The sequence below is a fragment of the Dasypus novemcinctus genome, chromosome 7, assembly GCF_030445035.2.
Source record: "Dasypus novemcinctus isolate mDasNov1 chromosome 7, mDasNov1.1.hap2, whole genome shotgun sequence".
NCBI lineage: Eukaryota > Metazoa > Chordata > Mammalia > Cingulata > Dasypodidae > Dasypus > Dasypus novemcinctus.
Genome location: NC_080679.1, coordinates 138,188,417 through 138,211,643, shown reverse-complemented (window position 1 = coordinate 138,211,643; position 23,227 = coordinate 138,188,417). Strand labels below are relative to the sequence as shown.

At 42.5% G+C, this 23,227-nt stretch overlaps 1 long non-coding RNA gene across 2 annotated transcripts; it reads right to left on the bottom strand.

Moving 5' to 3' along the window:
* Positions 1–235: 235 nt before the first annotated feature.
* Positions 236–19,614, bottom strand: LOC131279245 (uncharacterized). 2 transcript variants are annotated; one of them, XR_009186649.2, is made up of 4 exons: positions 7,686–11,620; positions 6,696–6,874; positions 5,712–5,918; positions 236–356 (listed from the first exon to the last, which is right to left on the bottom strand). It is a non-coding gene; the product is annotated as an uncharacterized lncRNA (long non-coding RNA). The 2 variants fall into 2 exon arrangements; XR_011649302.1 differs by lacking the exon at positions 7,686–11,620 and adding an exon at positions 19,533–19,614 and having other exon boundaries at positions 248–356.
* Between the last annotated feature and the right edge of the window lie 3,613 nt (positions 19,615–23,227).

Here is a 23,227-nt window from a genome sequence, read left to right as displayed (position 1 = left end):
TCCAACATGGGGGCAGCAATGCCAGGCTGGGGCCTGCAGCCCTCAGATCACGCTCCATCCTCCCAGGTCAAGGCACACCCTCAGTCTCTCCCCACATTGTGTCTTTGTGGTTTTCATGTGGGGGTTTTAGATACCCCCACTCCCACAACTCAAAAATTTAGACATACTTCCAATACATACAATCATCCCACTGTGGTAGATTGAATTAGGTCCGGCAATTTGACCTGTGTTTAACCTTAATCCACTTTCCTGTGGCTGTCAACCCAGTGTTAACAGGATTTCCTCTGGTTTTCATTTTCAGGTCATGCACAGCCCATCTAAATGGTGGGTGGGTCCTGCTCCACATGGCTGTAGGCCTGAGGAAGAGAAGCAAGAAGTCACGGAAGCTTGGAAGGAAAGGATACCACCAACTGACCAGAGGCTGAGAAACAATCCAAGGAACTGCAAGGATTCCCAGAAGATGCACCAGAATGTTACAGGCTTTCAGAGGAAGCAAGTTTTCCCCACACTTTGACCTGGACCCCAGTCTCAAATGAGACACCAACATAAGCTGTTTAAGCAAAACCATGGTGTGGGATTTGTGAGATCAGCTCAAGCACACGAAGATGTTCACTTCCACGTATAAACACACAACCCCACCATTCAATGAGATATATATACACATACCAAGTGTCCACAAGACATACTAATAACTCTCTACTGAAAGCTTTAATAACATACTACTGGGAAATATATATCCAAATTACTGTGACCCAGAGTACACACACATTATATATAAAATGTACCACATGCCTCAATTTTACCCACAATTCCCCTATACAATACAAATATGAAAAAATACCACCCTGTATCACCAAATACACATACAGCTCTGGCATTTACTTAGTCCCTACAGTTGCTAATGATCATCAACCTATCTCCAGCATCTTCCAGAATAGGCACGTGAAACCCTACAATCCTTCCATCTGAACATATACATCTGCCAGCTTCATACACTATTATACAGTTTCCCTTCAACACCAAAATATCTATGCACAACTCCTGAAAGTCACCCAAACATACATCACCACTCAACGTACCCTGAGTACATTTCAATTATCCCACACATCCAACCAATATACAGAAGATACAGAGTCCCTACCAACTAATGTACTGACATGTTCCCTAGCATTGCCCATATGCATATGCAGAGGCAATTCCAAACTTAAACACACAAAATTCCCAAAGAATCATGGGGAAAGCACACACAGCATATAATGTTTCCATAGCCTCAAACTGCAAATACATAACACCAATTCCTTGATATACATGCACTGCATCTCACAGGATCCAAGAACCCAAAGCCTCAGGCTCACTGAAAAAATAGTCAGGTCCTCCACTTAACCCCAAATATCCACACAGACACCACTGATTCACAGATTTCAAGGTATCCATCACATTCCAACCAACCTATGAAATGCAAATACAAGTGTCAAACTTTCAATTCATGTGAACACACTTCCAAAAGACATGCACAATAGAGCTCACACACCCTGAATTTCTACAGTCCATAAGAGGCCCAGCAATACATGTATAGAATATCACATTTTCAGATACACAATCAACCTCTTCTCTGCATACCTACAATCAGGTACAAAACATCCTTCTATCCTCAAATACACTAACTGACCTGCTAACAACCCCATGAATCACACTTCCACCCGGAGGAACTCAGCTCCTGGGTACAATCATAAAAGTAGTTAAAGCCCCAGTTATGTATGTAGTGGTATGTAGCCAGGTTTAACACTGTGAATCAACTCTCTCTAAAATAATTCTGTGTGTGTATATATATAAATATAGAGAATACATTTCAATCATTTAATAGCATATGGCATGTGCAGCACAAATTTTACAAGTAGTTAGAAAACACACATTATCTTTTGTAAATTGCATTTAGTCAATTGACTCACATACTTTTGTCCGTTTTTGCCCAAATCTTATATCTATTATATATAATCTGTGCTTGAAAATCCATCACAATTGACACCAGACCTTGAAAAACTGTTTATTATTCCATGAAGCAAAGACTCTCACGTTCGTGATAAAATAATGGTTTCCTCAGGAACACTGGTTAATATTTCTACCTTAAAAATAATATAGTGAAATATCCAAGATATGCTGGATTTGCACTTAATGTTTAGTGTTCCCTCTTTCCTCAATAGAAGGTATTTTATATACTGAAATATTTTCCCTCATTTTTTGTATTATCACAATGTAACAGATATAGACTTAGGTCACATTATTAACAATTTAAAGTTAATTTAACTCTATACCATCTAGTTGAACAAATGCAGCCAGTCTGGTCTGCAGTGCTCCTCCCTCCCACGGTACAGATGCTCCCCCCACAGTAGAAGGGACAAGTGAGGGCAGAGCCACAGCCTTAGGGAAAAGCTCCTGATTCACAGGAGCACACAAAGTCCTGAGCCCAGAGACACCACTAGAAAGTCACGAGTTGGCGCACTCTTCACCTTTATTTTTTATACAACTGACATAGAAAAGCAGGTGGAAGTGGTGGGACTAGCGTGATGGGACAACCCCTGCCCCACAGACCCTGGGGTTCACAGTTATGGACTCACCCTCCTCCCTGTGCACATGCGTTTCCCTTCTGAAACCAGTTCCCAACTGACATCAGAGGTGGTTGGAGCACCAGAGAACATGTGACAGAGCCTTGCCCCACAGCCACGTGCCCAAGCACCAATCTGCCAGGTCCTGCAGGGACCAGGTCCTGGGAGGGGCATGGAGGAGAGGCAGGAGGTGAAGCCTAAAGGCTCTTTGAGGCGTGTTCAGGTCATGCCTCTTCTCCAGGAACCTGAGCAGCCATCCCTGGCTCTGGGAGAAAGCATGTGGGAAAGGACCACTCATGATGTTTAGACTCACAGATGTGGAGGACAGTCCCATGCCCTGAGATAGGGTCCTCCGTGAAGTGTTTTAGAAGAGGTCTAGCCTAGGGCCATGTCCTCAGATTGGAAGGATTGCTTATGCATGCCTTGGCTGCATTTCTTTTCTTCTGGCTCATGGCCTTTCAAAGAATATGCCCTTTTTCCTATTCAGAAGCAGGGTTCCTTATAGAACCATCCTGGCAAAGTATTTGGGATCTGGAAACTCCTTCAAAGCTATGCTTCCTCTGAACTCCATTGCTAGTTGTATCCTAGGACTTTTCCCATATTAGAATATTTTTTAGTGAGTTTATTTAATATGTACAGTAAATGTGGACTCAGTAAGATTTTGTTTGAAGGTTATTTTTTTGATAGCTTTCATAGGACATTTGGTAATCTGAGTCCAGAAACTAGTTCATGGCTTTCTTGAGTCCTTAAACTTGAGGCGAAATTCTTAGCAGGCTTCTTAGCAATGAAGTAGAATAAAAATCCAGACTTTGTAATACTTCCTGTGACTGTTTTCTGATTCAGTAGAAATGTAAAAATCACGGGTTTTGGTGGAGCACAGATACAAATTCAGTTGTCTTTTTTTTTTTTTTTAAGATTTATTTATTTATTTAATTCCCCCCCCCTCCCCTGGTTGTCTGTTCTTGGTGTCTATTTGCTGCGTCTTGTTTCTTTGTCCACTTCTGTTGTCATCAACGGCATGGGAAGTGTGGGTGGCGCCATTCCTGGGCAGGCTGTACTTTCTTTCACGCTGGGCGGCTCTCCTCACGGGCGCACTCCTTGCGCATGGGGCTCCCCCACGCGGGGGACACCCTTGTGTGGCACGGCACTCCTTGCGTGCATCAGCACTGTGCATGGCCAGCTCCACTCGGGTCAAGGAGGCCCGGGGTTTGAACCACGGGCCTCCCATGTGGTAGACGGACGCCCTAACCACTGGGCCAAAGTCCGTTTCCCATCAGTTGTCTTTACTGTAGGTTCAGTGGTTTCTTTTTCTTTATGGGGTAACCATTAAAAACGTAATGGGTTACACTTCTTATGTAGCATTGCCAGATGAAAAAGAGGACACCTAGTTAAACTTAAATCTCATAAAAATAATGTGTATTAGCATATTTGGCATATACAATTTGAGACATGCTTATGCTAGAATATAATTCATTGTTTACTGAATTTCAAAATTTACTGGGGTTTATTATTTTATTTGCTACAACTGGGAGCATTATTCTTAGGGATATTTTAAAGGTTTTATTAATTGAAGAACTTCTTGTAGCATATGCTAAGGAAAGAAGAGCTGAAAACAAGCTACCAGCTGAAAGACAGTAATTGCAGTAAAACTGATACTAGATAACAAATATATACTCTTGTATAAACTGTTTAAAATCAGAAATAAACATAAAATGTTTATAATGAATTTACATCGTGTTTGCTTTTAGTTGCATGATATTTTCCCAGAAAGATGCAAAAGGAGCAAAAACATTAGTGTCCACTGCTGATGTGGACTGGGATGCCAGGGGAAGTGGGTGGGTGGAAGACTTCTCACTACATTTTCCATTGTGCAAAATTTGACTTTCACCATGCAATATTTACCTGTTAAAAGCAATCAAAATCATTGAAATGTAAATTTTAAACATGTAACAACCAATTAATGAGAAAAAAGCATTGATTTTTCCTGTAAGCATACAAGCCTGGAGTTCTTTGATGTGGAGGGGCTTTCCAGCACAAACCAATGTTTATTTATAAATAATTTAAGTATAGAACCTAGGAAGAAGTCTTTGTGCTATGAATTAGGAAGACTCAATAAATTGCTCTAACAAAGTCCCTAATAATTGTGCTGTCCCAGTATACTCTGAAGGGACCACTTGCAATTTCCCCTGTCAGAGTCCTGGATGAGGTTATACCCTCCCCCACTTCAAGCCCACCTGCCCGCTGCCCCTCCCCCCTGTAGAATGTCTGAGTGCTCCATTCTAGTCCTGTTGAGATTCAAACTTCTCCACCCTTTCCGTGGATTCCTGAGAATCTGTTGGCAGCGGCTCACTCTCAGGGCGGTTCACTCTCAGGGCGTAGAATTGAATCTTTGCTAGAGGCTGTCAGATAGTGGTGGTCAGTGTCCAAGTGTACCAAGGTGACTTCAAAAGGTAAGCACTTAGGATAAGGTGGTGTGTTATCAGGGTCCCTGACATCCTTCAAATCCATAGAAATTCAAATTTGGCCCATCTTCTTGGAACAAGATTTGAGATGAATCTCGAGGAAGGAGAAATCACTGGACTCCACTAAGAACCTCTCACCTGGAAATTAGTGGGGTAGGTTGGAAAGCCAAGACTTAGAGTTGAGGAAGGGGTCTCCTTAGATATGTGAGAGGGCTACAATAGGTATGAGAAAGTTTGGATGCAGAAAGTTTCTCTCTAGAAAAAAGCAACATAACAAGTGTATTAAATGGCAGCGGGTTTACGTTGTGTGGTAGTGTAGAGAGGCTTGTCTCCACCCTTTGTCATTACTTCAGGCACCTGGGAACTTATTATTTTACTGGAAGAATATGACCTGGAGTAAATGAGATCCTATGGGGACAGTTAGAATCAATGGTCTAACATAAAAAAACTTTTCGGTAGAGTTCATCGTGGCCAAGTCAGCAGTGAAACAGCCTGCCTGTGAGGCAGCCTGGAAGTTACTCTAACTGTCCCAGCCCAGAGCCTCTAAGCTCCTACCAGCCCAGAGGCCTTGTGCTTTCATTACTTGATTCAATGTTTCCAGGGCACTTGTGGTAAAACTTCAGCTAGTTTTAGAGATTGGGTTTACCTGGATTTTATGACTCTTTCTTAAACTGTGTAAACTCAGATGCTCAACCAATTCATCTTCTCTAATTCCTCACGGTGAACCCTCAGCTCTTCATTTTAAAGTTGAGGTGACGATGTTGCTCATAGTCCATGAATACTTCATGGTCATGGAATGGATAGTGACTGCTATTTATTTTCAGTAAAACACTCAATGAAGGGTGGTTTCTTTCTGAAGAGGGGAAGGAGAAGAGATACAATTAGGTATCTGTTACTCTGTCACTAATAGTACTAGAAGTAATAGTAGTATTGGTAACAGTCTGAAGAGATGATGCAGAACATAATCTTAAGAACTTACCACCTTCATGATGCCTTTGTGATGCCTAGAACTTACCCAAAAGAACATCCCTTATCTGCTCGTGAGCATGCTGAGGGGTATTTTTTCCAAAGAATTCCTTGACACCAGTTCTTTGGTCAAGAGGCTGACCAAATGCCTTCACCAAATACTGAGTCTGGCTGAATTTCTGGTAGTGATTTCCTCAGAGAGGGACTGTCCTGATAGCACGTGCTTCTTTCTCCTTAGCACTCAGAGGTTTGGGAGGCTCACTGAATGGGAGCAAGTCCGCTTATGGGAAAACCCTGATCTGGAGTTCTAGAACCTAAAATCACTAGAGGGACAGGTGCTATACTGAATTTCCTCCACCTAGGTGCCTGCTCACTTTTTGAAATTCATAGCTCTGATTCTCTTGACGTATGCATGGCCATTCCAACAGAACGGCATGCCTGTTCCAGCACCACAAAGGAGAAACATATCTCTCAGTGAGAAGGTGATTTATTGCAAGTGCACAAGCAAGAAACTGGGAGAATCTTCCCAAAACCAGTTCAAACTGAGAATGGGAACTTGAATTTGAGTAGGGAAAAAAATGGGGAGAGATGAAAAGAAAAGCAAGTCCAAAACAAGAAACAAGTGATGACTTTAGACCTTCCAGGGGTCTTGTGAGGAGGGTACCTGCAAATTTCCAGTCCTGTGTCATCTCAAGCATGTCAAACTCATAACTGTTGTTCCAGTTTCAGTGATTTATCAGTGACAGTTTAGATTCAGATATTGATGCTTCTGATGCTATTCTCTGGTTTTGCCTTCAGTTGATATTTTAAACTGGGAAGGTCTGGTTGATGTCCTTTTGGGAGCTGAGAAAAAAGAGTAACTATTAAGATTGGATTAAGATAAAACTATCTTAGTTATGTCTGGGTAGATCCAGAGCTGTGTAGGTGAAGAAATTTTTAATAAGCACTTTTTCCAGCTCTCAATTTCCCAATGAGTAAAGGACAGCTCCTGATAGCCTCAAGAATGTTGCCTTTGTGGCCTCTAAATCCACCCATTTCCCATCTCTACAGCATCTCCAGTGCTGGGACCAGACAAGACCATGAACTCTGGAGTCTCCCTGTATCCTGGCACTGCCCTGCCAATCCCTTCACCCATTCCTGGCCCACCACACCCACCTCTCTTGGGGCAGCACCTACCCCCATCTTTCCTTCCTGGCAGCTCTCTGCTGCTGCCTGCTTTCCCCAGACCACAGTTGGTGACAGGAAAGGGGGCCCTTGTCTCCACTGGGACTGGAGGTGAGAAGATCATTATTCAAATCAGAAAACTAGTGGGACCAGCAGAGCCCCCTCCTACTCAGCCCTTTATCCTTCCTCAGATGCCCCACATTTCAAGTGACCCAAGGATCCTCTGTGGGGGTGCTCAGCTTGCCCCTCCTGGGATCTTGAGGACCTCTGCTCTGGAGCCCTTGATCCCAGCCTCAGCTGTGGGGTGCACCCAGTCTGCTGAGGGAGGCTGGATCCCAGGCCTTCCTCCTCAAGCTCTACCATGAGCTGCCCAGTTGGCCCCCAGTATTCCTCCAGGGAATGCTTTCTTCAGGCCACAGGGGGCCTCCATGGACAGAGGTCCTCCCTCCACCCAGTCCAAGGATGACTCCTGTAGCCCAAGAGTGTTTACCAGAACTTCTGGTGTTGGCAGTGCTTCAAGTCCCTGGCCCAGAGGCACATTCACCCTCGTGCTGATGCTGAAGCTCTTTCCTGCTTTCTTGAGTGAGTGGCTTCCTCTTGGAGACACATTTGACTGTTTTGCACCATTCAGATACAGAGGACTAGGGGATGGATACCCCAGGTTAATGTATCCAGAATTTCTTGACAGTAGGTCATGAGGAGAGATGATATATTTCTGGTTTATGAGTGATTTTCAGGTGTCTTATCTCAATTAATACCTCCCTAAGTTGCATATATAAAGAACTCCTATATCTTGAAAATAAAAAGATAAACAACACATTTTAAAAATGGGAAAAAGATTTAAATAGACACTTTTCCAAAGAAGAAAAATAAATGGCTGAAAAGCACAAGAAAAAATGCTCCAAATGTCTAGCTATCAGGGAAATGCAAATCAAAACTACAATGAGATACCATCTTACTACCATAAGATTGGCAGCTATGAAAAAAACAGAAGACTACAAATGCTGGAGAGGATGTGGAGGAATGGGAACACTCATTCACTGCTGGTGGGAATGCAGAAGGATCCAACCATTCTGGAGGACAGTTTGGTGGTTTCTCAAAAAACTAACCATAGATTTGCCATATGACCCAGCAATTCCACTGCTGGGTATATATCCAGTAGAAATGAAAACAAGGACACAAACCGATATATGCACACCAATATTCAGAGCAGCATTGTTCACTATCGCCACAGTTGGAATCAACCCAAATGCACATCAACAGATGAATGGATAAATTCTGGTACATAGATACAATGGAATACTACTCAGCTTTAAGAACAAATACACTAAAAACACACGTGATAACAGGGATGAATCTTGAGAAATTTATGTTGAGTGAAGCAACCCGGGCATTGAAGGACAAATACTACATGACCTCAATGATATGAAATAAGTAAACCAAGCTGCATCAGAGAGCTTGAGACTGGATGATAGGCTTACAGGAAATCGGGGGGGGGGGGGCGGGTAGAGGAAGGATGTAAGCTGACACCTACATGGGTGAACTCTATGATAAGCTGGAGGTATTTGTACTAGGAAGGGATAAAATGGGGCACAGGGTTACCTTTGGGTGGGGCTTTGCAGGTTTATGGGGGGCTAGGGATTGGTGGATGGGTAATATTGCCCAAGGAATTGGGGGGAGGGTGGGGAAACATACAAACATAGGAGATTGTCAGGTATTTGGTTGAGAGTACAATGCTGAGAAAACCTTTTCAAAAATATAATAAGGAAAGTTACCTGTTTAAGTTGCTTAAAGGGGATAATATGAAGAAGGACAGGCTCCTAGGGAATATGTGAATGCTCATTTTGCTATAGTGGGTTATATCATTGGATAGAGACAGAAATAATGAGAGTGAAGGCATACCCACATCCTGGGGAGGACTGATGCCATCAAATAGAGGGAACTGTATCTCTCCAGAGAAATGGTGGCTCCCAGGGCTTAGGGCAGTTGAGCATGTCAATCCCTCAACAGTGTTGCAAGTATCTCTAAACATGGCCCTTCAAGCAATGAAGATTGTCTGTCACTGTGGGCCTTAAGGGGAGGGGGAAAGAGGTATTGAATAGATGGAACCAATGTAACTGTGTAGGCAATAGAAGTGTTTCACAAGAGTACGCAAGGACGGATATAAGACATGTAAAATTACATAAAAAATGTATAGGGGCTGATAGGCTAAAATGTAAATAATAATGTAAAAAATAAGATAACTAAAAATTTAGAGAATTGTATAGAATAAAATATAAACCACAATGTAAACACAAATGTTCCCTTGTTTGAAAGCTATTGTCTCAATATCTGTACATCAGTTTCAGTATATATAGTATGAATATGTAAAAAGATTATTGCTGTGGAAGGGAAAAGGTTTTATGTTGGATATGTGGGAGTACTGTATATGGTATATACGAATTACTGTGATCTAAAACTCTTGTGAAGATAAGCTTAATAATTAGAAAACAGAAAAGAAAAAGATAGGACATAGACACAGAGGAAAAGACGGAAGTAGTTGCCTTGTCAAGTTGCATACAGGGCAACACTTATTGCAGTGATGGTAGGCAAAACACCAAAAACAGAGCTTTTGCATTTTTAAATTTTTTGATACCCCAATTTGTTTTTACCTTAATTTTTCCAAGTTAATATGTATTCTATATCTAACCTTTAAACTCATCACTATATTCCATTTTACTTATAAGGGAACCTGACATTATATTGGGCTTCACTTTTCAAGAAGTTTTGGATCACAGAGAGGTTCAACAATGGCAGCAGAGGAATACTGGTGTGGGATGTTATTGATAGGGGACACATGGTTGGCAGGGAATTCTAGAGGGCATATATCCAGGGTACACAAAAATGTCTGGATATTTTCATAGTGGATACAATTAAAAACAACTGAGGGAGTCCTGAGTTCCTAGCCAGGGGAGCTCTATCACAGTCCCTAAAGGAACAGCAACAATCCCCCAAGTGAATGGCAAAGACCAAAAAAGAAGGAAGGTCCAACAATTAGCTCTTGATACTAATGAATATGCTTGTATGTGCACCTGAAATAAGAACAAGGCCTAGAGCTGCAGGGTGCATAAGAGTTACCTCCTGAGAGCCTCTCTGTTGCTCAAATGTGGCCCATCTCAAAGCCAAACTCAGCATGTAATTGCACTGCCTTCCCCCCAGCATGGGACATGACCCCCAGGGATGAGCCTCCCTGGTGCTGAGGGATTACTACCAAGTACCAGCTGATGATGTAACTAGAAAACGACCTTGAATAAAAGGGTCAACTCAGACCACAGAATATCTCAGCCTATATATAATATCAGGAGTTAAAATGCTTTTTGACCTTGAATAAAAGGGGAAATAGAAAGGACAAATGAGCTTATATGGCTATGGGTCTCCAAAAAGAGCTGGGATGTTATCAGAGGGATCACACCTATGCACACCTCAGCAGAGCCCCAGAGACAGATAAAGTACATACAACCCCAGTATTGGTTCTTCTGAGGGCAACAGAGACCCAAAGGTTCTATGGTCATGGTGGATGGAGTTCAGTGCCATGTCAGTTGGCCCTACTTTGGAGTTTGTGTTCTGGTGTGATCTTGCTTCACAAGCCTCTCCTGTTACTTTTACTGGATCTGTGATTGGCACTGGGGTTTAGTGTGAACTCAGGGGACCTGAATCTCTGGACTGCCCATGTGACAGCCAGGCCCTGAGCCTCAACAGACTTGCAACTCCTACACTCTGGTTTATTGGACTTACTCCACCAGCTAACATGGAAGTGAAGAAGGTCAACCACCACACCAGGGAGCCAAGAGTGCCTATAACTACATGCAGGAGAATTGCACCCATCATCCAAGTGGAATTTAAGTCTCTTCTCAATATAGAGGGAGAGAGGACATAACCATTCCAGGGTCCACAGGATGGAGGAATAGAGTATGGATTAGAGTGGACTTACTGATATTCTATTCATGAACTATTGTGATTAGTAATCAAAGATAATGTGGCACTGGTGTAGAGATAGTGGCCATAGTGGCTGCTGGGGGTAGGGAGTGTGAGGAAGAGATGTGAGGTGGGGCATTTTCGGGACTTGGAGTTGTCCTGGGTGGTGCTGCAGGGACAGTTACCAGACATTGTATGTCCTCCCATGGCCCACTGGGTGGACTGTAGGAGAGTGTGGACTATGGTGTGGACTACTGACCATTAGGTGTAGCGGTACTCAGAGATGTATTCACCAAGTGCAATGAATGTCTCATGATGATGGAGGAGGTTGTTGTTATGGGGCAAGGAGTGGGGTGAGGGGGATGGGGGGTATGTAGGGACCTCATATTTTTTGAAAGTAACATTAAAAAAAGACAAAAAACTTTAAGTAAATATTAAAAAGTAAAATAAAGTCAACCATATGCTTCATCAAAAAAAGAAAAAATAGCGATTTTCCAGAGTACCCCCACATCCAATGACTCTTGTGTCTAATAATCTCTCTCCCCATATCAATAATCACTAGGTTGACTTAAAATAATTAAAATATACAGCACTGTGAAATGTAGTTTTGCCTATTTTGAAACTTTAAATCTGAGTTGTTGCCAGAGCTGTATTTTATTTTGCTTTCATACATTCTGCTGTACAATTATAGCACACTTTGTGTATCAAGTCTTCTGTTGATGGATATTTGCCTTGTTTTTGTTTCTGACCACTGCCAATAAGTCTGCAGTAAACACTGTGATCCATGTCACAAAAAAAAAAAAAAAAAAGAGATACAGCAAAGGCAGTCTTGAGAGGGAAACTTATAACCCTAAATGCCTATATTAAAAGAGAAAAAAAGAGCTAAATGCAAAGATTTAATTGAGCAACAAGACAAACTAGAAAAATAACAACAAACCAATCCTCAAAGCAAGCAGAAGAAATAACAAAGAGTGAAGTAGAAATAAATGAAATTGTTAAGAAAAAAGAACTTTAGAGAAAATCAAAATCAAAAGCTGGTTCTTTCAGAAGATAGGTAAAATTTACAAACCCCTACTAAGAATAACAGAGAAAAAAAAGAGGCAAATAAATACAATCTGAAGAAAAGGGAAGAACTATGACTGACCCCACAGAAATAAAAAGGATCCTAAGAGGATATTATGAGAAACTATATGTCAACAAACTAGACAACCTAGATGAAATGGGCATATTCCTAGAAATGCACAAACAACTTACACTGACACTATAAGAAATGCAAGAACTTAACAAACCACTCACACTTAAAGACATTGAATCCATCATCAAAAACTTCCCATCAAAAAGTCCAGGACAAGAAGTCTTTACAGGTGAATTCTACCAAACATTTCAAAAAGAATTAACCCCAATCCTGTTCAAATTCTTTCAAAAAATTGAAGAGGGAAAATTACCCAACACTTTTTATGAAACCAACATCACTGTAAAATCAAAGCCAAATAAAGATACCACGAGGAAAGAAAATTATATACCAATTTCTCTATTAAACATAGATGCAAGAATTCTCAACAAAGTATTTGTAAATCAAATTCAGGAGCATCTCAATAGACTTGTACATTACAACCAAGTGGGATTTATTCCCGGTAGGCAAGGCTCATTCAACATAAGAAAATCAACCACATTACCAAACTGAAAGGAAAAAAACACATGATCATCTCAATCAAAAAAAATCATAAAAAATCGGAAAAAGCATCTGACAAAATCTGGCATCCTTTCTTGATAAAAACATTTCAAAAGATATGAATAGGAGGAAAATTCCTCAATATGATAAAAAGTATACATGAAAACCACACAACCAACATCTTAGTCAGTGGGGAAAGGTTGAAAGCTTTCCCTCTAAGATCAGGAACAAGACAAGACACCCACTAGCAACCTTGGTATTTAACATTGTACTAGCTCTAGCTAGAGCAAGAAAAAGAATACAGTAAAGGCATCCAAATAGGAAAAAGAGGAAAGAAAACTCTATTTGTGGATGACATGATCCTATTTTTAGAAAATTCAGAAATGTCTACAAAACAAAGGTACTTGAGCTAATGAGTTCAACAAAGTGGCAGGATACAAGATCAATATGCAGAAATCTGTAATGTTTTTGTACATTAGTACTGCATAATCTGAATAGGAAATTGGGGGGAAATTCCACTAACAACAGCAACAAAATGACTAAAACACCCAGGAATCTATTTAACCAAAGAAGTACAGGACCTATAAGCAGAAAACTACAAAACAACACTAAAAGAAATGTTAGAAAGACTTAAACAAATGGAAAGATATTCCATGTTCATGGACTGGAAGACTATTATGAAGATGTCAATCCTAACCCAACTGATTTAAAGATCCAATGCAATACCAATCAAAATTCCAACAGCTTACTTCACATTAATAGAAAAGGCAATTATTGAATTCACTTGGAAGGGAAAGTACCCCTGAATAGCCAAAAGTATTCTAAAAAAGTATAGTATACTATACTATAGCATAATATAGGAAGAATTTCACTGTCTGATCTTCAAACATATTACAAAGCCACAGTGGTCAAAACAACATGGCACTGGCATAAAGAGAGACACATTGAACAGTGGAATAGAATTGAAAGTCTAGAAATAAACCCTTACCTCTATGGTCAACTAGTTTTTGACATATCTACCAAGTCCATGTTAACAGGAAAAAACAGTTTCTTCAACAAATTGTACAGGGAGAGCTGCATATCTACAACCATAAGAATGAAAGGGAACCCTTATCTCATTCCCTATACAAGAATCAAATCAAAATGGATCAACGGCCTAAATATAAAAGGCAGGGCCATAAAACGACTAGAAGAAAATGTAGGGAAATATCTTAAAGACTTCATGGTACATGGTGATTTCTTGGACCTTACACCCAAAGTACACACAACAAAAGAAAAAACAGATAATTCAGAACTACTCAAAATTAAATACTTTTGCTTCTCACAAGACTTTGTCAAAAGGGTGAAAAGGCAGCCAATTCAATGGGAGAAAATAATCAGAAATCACATATCCAATAAGGGTTTAATATCCATGATATATAAAGATATGTTACAACTCAACAATATAAAGACAAATGACCCAATTAAAAATGGGCTAAAGACATGAATAGACATTTGCCAAAAGAAGAAATACAAATGGCAAAAAACATATGAAAAAGTATTCAATGTCAGAGAACTAAATGTTGGAAAGAACGTGTATAGGAACACGTATTCACTGTCGTTGGCAATGCAGAATGTAGAGCCACTGTGGAGTTCAGCAGTTCTTAAAGAAGTTGACTATAGATTTCCCACATGAGCTTGCAATACCACTATGGGGTATATACACAGAAGAACTGAGAACTGTGAGAGCAGTGACATGAAGAGACATCTGCACATCTATGTTCATAGTGGCATTATTCACAGTTGCCAGAAGCTGGAAACAACCAAGGTGTCCATCAACTGATAAATGGATATTTGAACTGTGGTATATTCACACAATGGAACATTATGCATCTGTAAGAAGAAATGAAGTCATAACATTGACAACACTGATGAACCTGGAGGACAGTACGTTGAGTGAAGCAAGCCAGACAGAAAAGGACAAATACAGGAAAATTGCATTACAATGAACTAAAGTATTGTGTAATATAGTGTATGATTCCATTTATAAAAAATGTAAATAGAAATCAGTTTATAGATGAAAGAAAAAAGTATTTGTGCAAAATAAGCCAGAAAGGGGAGCTGTGGACAACAAAGAAAGTATAGAAAGATTGAGGGGTGGTGGATTTTTTTGTTTGTTTTTTATTATTATCACTGAGATAATGAAAATGCTCTGCTGACTATAGTGTCTGGATATCTCCAGAACCCTCAGGAGCCCTGAAATTTGGGATAGTACCTACTTTGGCAGTCAGTAAGATCCTGCTGAGATGTGCAGAAACTCACTTTGAAGTTTCTTAGCTTTATAAACTCATTTGTCTTGACCTTTTCCCCCTTTTGGTAAAGGGCTTTTTCCAGTTGCATTGCTAGTTGGTGCTTGGTTATAATCCCTTGGTGCCAGACAGGCTCATCCCCAGGATTCATGTCCTACACTGGGGGAAAATAATGTATTTATACGCTGAGTTTGGCTTAGAGAGAGGCCACATTTGAGCAAAAAGGAAGCTCCCAGAAGGCAATTCTTAGCAACCTATAATACTAGGCTAGGTTTCAATTTCAGGAGTAAAGGTTCTGGGAAATGGACTTGGCCCAGTGGTTAGGACATCCATCTACCACATGGGAGGTCCACAGTTCAAACCCTGGGCCTCCTTAACCCATGTGGAGCTGGCCCATGAGCAGTGCTGATGCACGCAAGGAGTGCTGTGCCATGCAGGGATGTCCCCCGCGTAGTAAGGAGAGCTGCCCAGCATGAAAGAAAGTGCACTCTGCCTAAGAATGGCACCACCTACACAGAGAGCTGACACAACAAGATAACACAACAAAAAGAGACACAGATTCCTGTGCTGCTGACAACAACAGAAGTGGACAAAGAAACAAGACACAGTAAACAGACACAGAAAAGAGACAACTGGGGTGGGGGGGAGGGAAGAGAAATAAATAAATAAATAAATCTTTTTAAAAAAAGAAAAAGAGTAAAGGTTCTTATAGTCATCAATATCAAAGACCCATAAGTAGACCATCCTCCTTCACTAGTCATTGCCCCTGTATTTGGGGGATTCTTGCTGACCTATTAGAGAATGTGGCAGTGCTCCCCAGGATGGGAATTGGATATTCCTTCAGTTATTATATGAGTCTCCACCCACCATGGCAATGCCCCATGAACATCTGAACACATTTATATGCCTTTTACGTATGCCCAGGTGAGCCTCCTCCTATTTATTCCCCATCGCTGACACCCCATACAAATGATCACCCCCTGCCACAGATAGAAAACCACAATTGCTGAACAGGATGAAGAGAGAAATGAACAGTTAGTTATTCACTGTTGGTGGGAATGCAGAATGGTACAGCCCCTATGGAGGACCATTTGGCAGTTCCTAAAGAAGTTGAATATAAACTTGCTACATGACCCTGCAATATCACTACTACGTATATATCCAGAAAAATGAAGAGCAGTAACACCAACAAACATCTGCACACCAAAGTTCACTACAGCAGTACTCACGATTCCAAATGTTGGAAAAAACCCAAGCGTCCATCAACTGATGAATGGGTAAGTAAATTGTGGTGTATTCACATAATGGAATATTACATAGCTGTAAGAAGTGAAATCGTAAAGCATATGACAAGCATGAATCTAGAGGACATTATGTTGAGTGAAGCAAGCCAGACACAAAAGGGCAAATACTGTATGATTGTGTGACTATGAACCAAATACATTGTGTAACATATTGTTTCATTCAAAAAAATTTATATGTATCCAGTACATTTATTTGAGAAATGGTATCTTTATCCAACAGTGTTTTCTTTTTAAATTATTGTTTACATATTCAATTATTAAATGTACAAAATAAAGTTTTAAAAAAAGTGAGGTTACACTGAAGAGTTGAAAATCAGAGACTTTAAAATGTGATCCTTTACTCAAGAAAAATAAATACCAAAAAAAGAAATATAGAAACCAAGCTTTTTTTTAACATAATAAAACCATGTGTGAAATATATGAATATGGATAAAGTTGCATATATGCCTGTTTTCTTTGAAATTGAACAAATGTATGTTAACAAAAGATGGTAACATAATATCACTTATGCCAAGTGAAGAAGCCTGACACAAAATACTACATATTGTGTGATCCCATTTATATAAAAGGTAAATGTAAATCAATTTATAAAGTTGAAGTTCAATTAGTAGTTATATAGGGCTGGGGAGGACTGCTAAGTGGTGTGCGTTTTTTCTAGAGTACTGAAAATGTTCTAAAATTTTTGATGGTGTGGAATGCATAATATTGTGATAATACTAAAAGCCACTGATTATACACTTCAGATAGATTGTATGGTATATGAATATATCTCAGTAAAACTTAATAAGTAGATAATTGTGTAAGAACAGCAAAAAAAAAAAAGCAGCGGTTCAGCAGGGGAAACAAAGATCAAGGGGTGAGGCATTTCCTTATTCATTTATTTTTATTTATTATTCAAATAATGAAAATGTTCTAATGATGGTTGAGGTAATGAATACACAACTATGTGATTATACCAAATATCACTGGTTGTGCACTTTTTTTGGTTGTACACTTTAAATGAATTGTTGTTTTATTAATGTATACCAATAAAGTTGATTTGTTAAAAACAAATAAGCATGTATCAATAAAATTAATTTGTTTAAAAAAAAAATAAAGAAAAACACTTCTAATCCTCATCCAAAGATTTCATTGTTAAGGTTTTGGTATAAAACCTCCCCAGATTTTCCCACTGAGCAACATTGTATTCCTCCTAGTCATAGTTAGGATCTGCTGAGTGACAGTGCATTAGGAGAATGGCACAGTCATCTGTGTGGAAGTGACAGAGCCCCAAGCAGCTCTGCCTGGCTTTCCCCCTTCCAGGGTGGCAATCGTGTGAAAACCACCTTCAGAAGCTCAGGGGGAAGCACAGAGGTCAAAAGAAGGGGGTGGGGGTGAGGAGGTCCAGCACATCTGTCTTACCTAGAGCAGCTGCTCCACAGCTCTGAACTGCTTCCCTGGAATGGAACCAACTCTTCTAAGAGGCTGAGAACAGTAAGCGCAGAGGCTTCCTCTGCAGCCGGCTCCTTTAAGGTCAGCTGGGTGACGGCTCTTGGCAGACACAGCAGGGCTAGAATGGTGTCCCCAAGGCACCTGGGTCACCCCCTCTGCCAAGCAGAGGTGCCCTGGAGCTCCTGAAATGCTCAGCACAGCCCTGGGCTCCCTCAGCAGCACCTAGTAGGTGCCCTTTCCCAGTATGTGCAGTGCACCCTAGCAGGCACCCAAATCCGGTGGCCCCTGTTGGCCAGCCAACCTCCTCCGGCCCTCACAAGCTAGCATCTTAGCAAGACACACAAACCATTTCTACCCAGCATTACTCCAACAAATCAAAGTTTTAAGAAAACCTTTAACCACTACCAAAAGGAAAAGCCTCCCTGGGGCCATGGGGAGCTCTGAGGAAGGTCCTGGCTCAGGCTGTCCCGGGCATCCAGGGCAGCACAGCCAGGAGGGGTGCGATGGGAGCCGGCTCCTAGACCACAGACCTCACCTGCCGCGTGCACTCCCAGAAAGCTGAAAGGAGTAAAACGGGAGGAAGAGAGAAAATGAAAGTCTCAAGTGGCTCACCAGGGCTTGGATCCAAAGAATGCAAAAGCCCACGATGAGGAAGAGCGCCACCCGCAGACCTCTGGGTTGGATACACACTTTTAGTTGTAAACTGTTGAGGTCCCTGCAAAACTCCTGGGCTGGGCAGAAACCTGCCCCCAAGTCCCTCCCAGGAGAGGGCCCCATTCCTTGTGCTCCCTGAGGGCACACACCGGGTGTCAGCTCTGCTCCCCCCGGGGCCTTCCCAGGGCCCCTCCCCAGGGAGCAGATCAGTTTCCCCGGTAAAAGTCACGCAGTGGGCAGGCACCAGCTGGCCCTATCCAGGGGAGGAGAAGAAAGAGAAGCAGCCTGGGCCTGGAGGCAAATGTGAAGTGGAGGGCCTGGGAAGGGAGCGCCGAAAGGGGAGGCTCCCAGGAACAGGAACCTGGGAGGGTAGGCAGGGAGGGCAGGGGCAGGGCTGCAAGTTGGGCCGTGGGGAAACAGGGGGTATGTGGGGAGGGAGGGGGGCTGTGGGCAGAGGAGGGGCCATGGGGGGAAGAGGGATGGGGAGGAAAGGGATAGTGAGGGGAAGGAGGGACTGAGGAGGGGGAGGGACCCTGGGGCAAAGGATGGGGGAGGAGGGACAATGGGGGGGTAAATTGTGAAGAGGAGGAGGGGGGGTAGTGGAGGGTAGGGAGGGACCAAGACTGGGGACAGGTCCGTTTGGGGGGACGAGGGACCGTGGGCAGAGGGCCCCTGGGGGGAGGAATGGTGGGGGGGAGGGACTATGGGGGTAGGGAAAGTGGGCGAGGAGGGACCGTGGGGAGTGAGGGCCGCCTCCCTTATTCTGACTCGGGCACCCCCCACAGTCCCGCCGCGCTGGGCCTGGACCCCCGTAAGGCCCCCGCCCGCGCCGCGCCGCCCGCGGAAGCAGCCCCCACAGGGCCCGCCCTGCCTGGTCCCCACCGGCCCCGAAGGACCCCGCCCCCGCAGGCGAGGCAGGACCTCCGTGGGCGCGGGACGGGCGCCCCTCACGCGGCAAGGGGGCTCGCTCGCCCTCGTCTGCGCCTAGGGGCCCCGCCTGCGCCCGCCCGACGCCACGTGGGGCCCAGACTTACCGCTGCGCGGGCGGGACGCGGGGGTCCCGAGGGCGGGCGAGCGCTCCCCGCAGCGCCCCGTGCGCCCCGACACCGCGTCCCTCCTGCCCTCGGGCTCGCAGGGGTGCCGCGGGAGCGCGCAGCAGGTCCGCGGGGCGCGCGCCCAACTGCCGCCAGCTGTTAAAGGGGCCGCCGCGGGGGCCGGGCGGGACTTGAGGGCCTGAGAGCCCCAGGGCCAATCAGGTCTGGACCGGTTCCCCGACTCCGCCCCTGAAGGGGCGTGGCCCTCCCCGTGACGGACAGCGCGCAGCAGCCAATCATCGCGCGGTCCGGCTGGCGCTAAGGAGGGCGATCTCCCCCTACGCCGTGAGGGCGGCTCCTGACTGGTGGGCAGGGGATCCCCGCAAGTGGGGGTGTCCCCACCCACAGTGCACCAGAGGCGGCCTGGGCCCGGGCGTGGGTCACCGAGGCCCGCTGCTTGGAGCTGCTGGAAGCGCGGCGTGAGGGGCCTCTGGCCCGGCGCAGCCGAGCCTGCCCCCGAGCGAGGCTGTCGTCCCTGCTCCTTTCTCCCGGAGCTGGGGGCTGGCTCCTCTGAGGAGCCTGAGGAGTGCTGGCCCCTGGCCTGCGTTCTGGGGAGAATTTATTTCCCACGTTTATTTTATTCGTACATGTTAATAAATCATACAATACATCCAAAGAATACAAGCAATCGGTATTTGGTATATCGGAGTTGTGCGGGCATCACTTCATCATTAGGAGTGCATTATCATTATTTCAATAATAAGAATAAGCAGAAAACAGACTTCTTCATCCCTCACTCTCTCTGTTCCTCTGCCTTACAGAGCTGCTATTTCTGGCCATTCTAGCAAAATTATTTATTTATTTAGTAGTTTTATTCAGACATACATACCATAACATCTATCTTAAGTGTAGAGTCAGTGGCTTTTAGTATAATCCCAGTGTTGTGCATTCATCATCACAAAAACTTTTAGAAGTATTTCATTACTCCACACCCCTTAGCATGCCTTCCCTAGCTGTCCATAACCACTAATCAAAGGTCATCTTTATAAATTGATTTATATTTACATTTTATATCAATGGAATCATAAAATATCTTTTTACCTTTATTTTGTACATTTAATAATTGAAAATATAAACAATAAATAATTTTTAAAAAACACAGTTGAATAAAAGCATACATTTCTCAAATGTACTGAATACATATAAATTTTTTTTGAATCATATAGTATGTTACAAATGTATTTGGTTCATAGTAATGCAATCATACAGTATTTGTCCTTTTGTGTCTGGCATGCTACACTCAACATGTCCTCCAGGTTCCTCCATGCTGTCAAATATTTTATAACTTCATTTCTCCTTGCAGCTGCATAATATTCCATTGTGTGTATATACCACAGTTTCTTTATCCATTCATAGGTAGATAGATACTGGGTTTGTTTCCAACTTTTGGCAAGTTTGGATAATGCCTCTATGAATATAGGTGTGCAGATGTCTGTTCACACCACTGCCCGCAGTCCTTCTTGGTACTTTCTTTAAGCATGCACATACCCGCTGTATTAGTCAGCCAAAGAGGTGAATATCTGGGGCTTCTCCTGGCTTCCAGAGGAAATCTCGTTCTGAATGGGAGTTTCTAGCCAGGGTCTTCCAGCAGCCATTTTGGGGGCACCGAAGGACACGTGTTTAATGGTGGCGGCTTTCTGCCAGGTTCCAGATCCGCTATCAATTCCCTGTTTACTAGACTGCCTCAGATTGCCACATGTGCAGCCTTAAAGCCAAGGAGCCATAAGCCATACTGAAGCCCTGACTCAGAGGGAACCAACTGTGTTTCAGAAGCAGTGCTGGTTAGCATAGATTTTGGATAAAGAGTGTTACATGGTAAAATGACTGTGAACAGAGAAGAAAGGAGAAAAAGTTTTGACCTACTTCCCCATATTCATTGTCACACGACAGAACACAGCTGTGTTCAGTATATCGTAGCAGTGTTTTCAGACTTAGATCAGGTCATCGTTGACATTATTCTATTATTCTATGTTAGTGAGATGTCCCTAATTCCACAGGAATCTGAAACATTTTTTTTATGCAGAGGTACTATTTTTTTATAATTTTTTTTTAATTTTTAAAGAAGCTTTAGATTACATAAATGTTACATAAAAATATAAGGAATTCCAATATGCCCCACTCTGTTCACCTCCCATATTTTTCCACATTAACAGCATCCTTCACTAGTGTGGTACATTTGTTAAAGTTGATGAACCCATACTGAAGAATTGCTGCTAACCATGCACTAAAGTTTACAATATAGTTACACTTTGTCCTGCATAATTTTGTAGGTTATGACAAAATATACAATGGCCTGTATTCATCACTGCAATGCCATGTAGGACAATACCAGTGTCCCAAAAATGCCCCCAAATTCCACCTATTCTTCCCTCTCCCCTCTTCAGAACCTTTGGTGGCCACTGCCTTTACATCAATGAAAAGAGCTCTTCAATTGCTAGAATAATAAGTCTTAGTAGAATAATAATAGTCTATTTTAGTCCATTGTTCATTCAATACCAATCAAAATTCCAACAGTCCACTTCACAGAACTAGAAAAGGCAATTGCCTAATTCAATTGGAAGGGAAAGTATATGTGAGAATCCAAAAGCATTCTAAAAAAGAAGAGAGACAGGGAGGAATTACTCTGCCTGACCTTGAAACATTACAAAGCTACGGTTGTCAAACAGCATGATACTGGCATAAAGGTAGACACATCAATCAGTGGAACAGAATTGAAAGTCCAGAAATAAACCATCATCTCTATGGCCAAATGGTTTTTGACAAACCTACCAAATCCATGTTAATGAAACAAAACAGTCTCAACAACTAATGGTGCTGGGAGAACTGGAAATCTATAACCAAAAGAATGAAAGAGGACCCCTACCTCACTCCCTATACAAGAATCAACTCAAAATGAATTAAAAAGACCTAAATATAAAAGACAGGACAATAAAACTACTAGAAGAAAATGTAAGGAAACATCTTCAAGACCTAGTGATCAGTGGTAGTTTCTTGGACCTTACATCCAAAGCACACACAACAAAAGAAATCATAGATAAATAGGACCTCCTCAACATTAAACACTTTTGCACCTCAAAGAACTTTGTCAAAAGAGTGAAAAGGCAGCTGACTTAATGGGAGAAAATATTTGGAAATCATATGTCTGATAAGCGTTTAATCTCCAGGATATATAAAGAGATGTTACAATTCAACAATTAAAAGACAAATGACCCAATTAAAAAATGGGCAAAAGATTTGAATTGACATGTGTCCAAAGAAGAAATAAAAAAAAAAAAAAAGCACACATGGAAAAATGCTCAACATCACTAATAATTAGGAAAATGCAACTCAAAACTACAGGTATCATTTCACACCTATCAGAAAGGCCAGTATTAAAAAGACAGAGAAACTAAAGTCATGGAGAGGATGTGGAGAGATAGGAACACTTATTCGTCAGTGGGAATACAGAGTGGTACAGTCACTGTGGAAGACTGCTTGGCAGTTCCTAAAGAAGTTGAATACAGGGAAGCAGACTTGGCCCAATGGATAAGGTATCCACCTACCACATGGGAGGTCAGCAGTTCAAACCCTGGGCCTCCTTGACCCATGTGGAGCTGGCCCACGTGTAGTGCTGATGTGTGCAAGGAGTGCTCTGC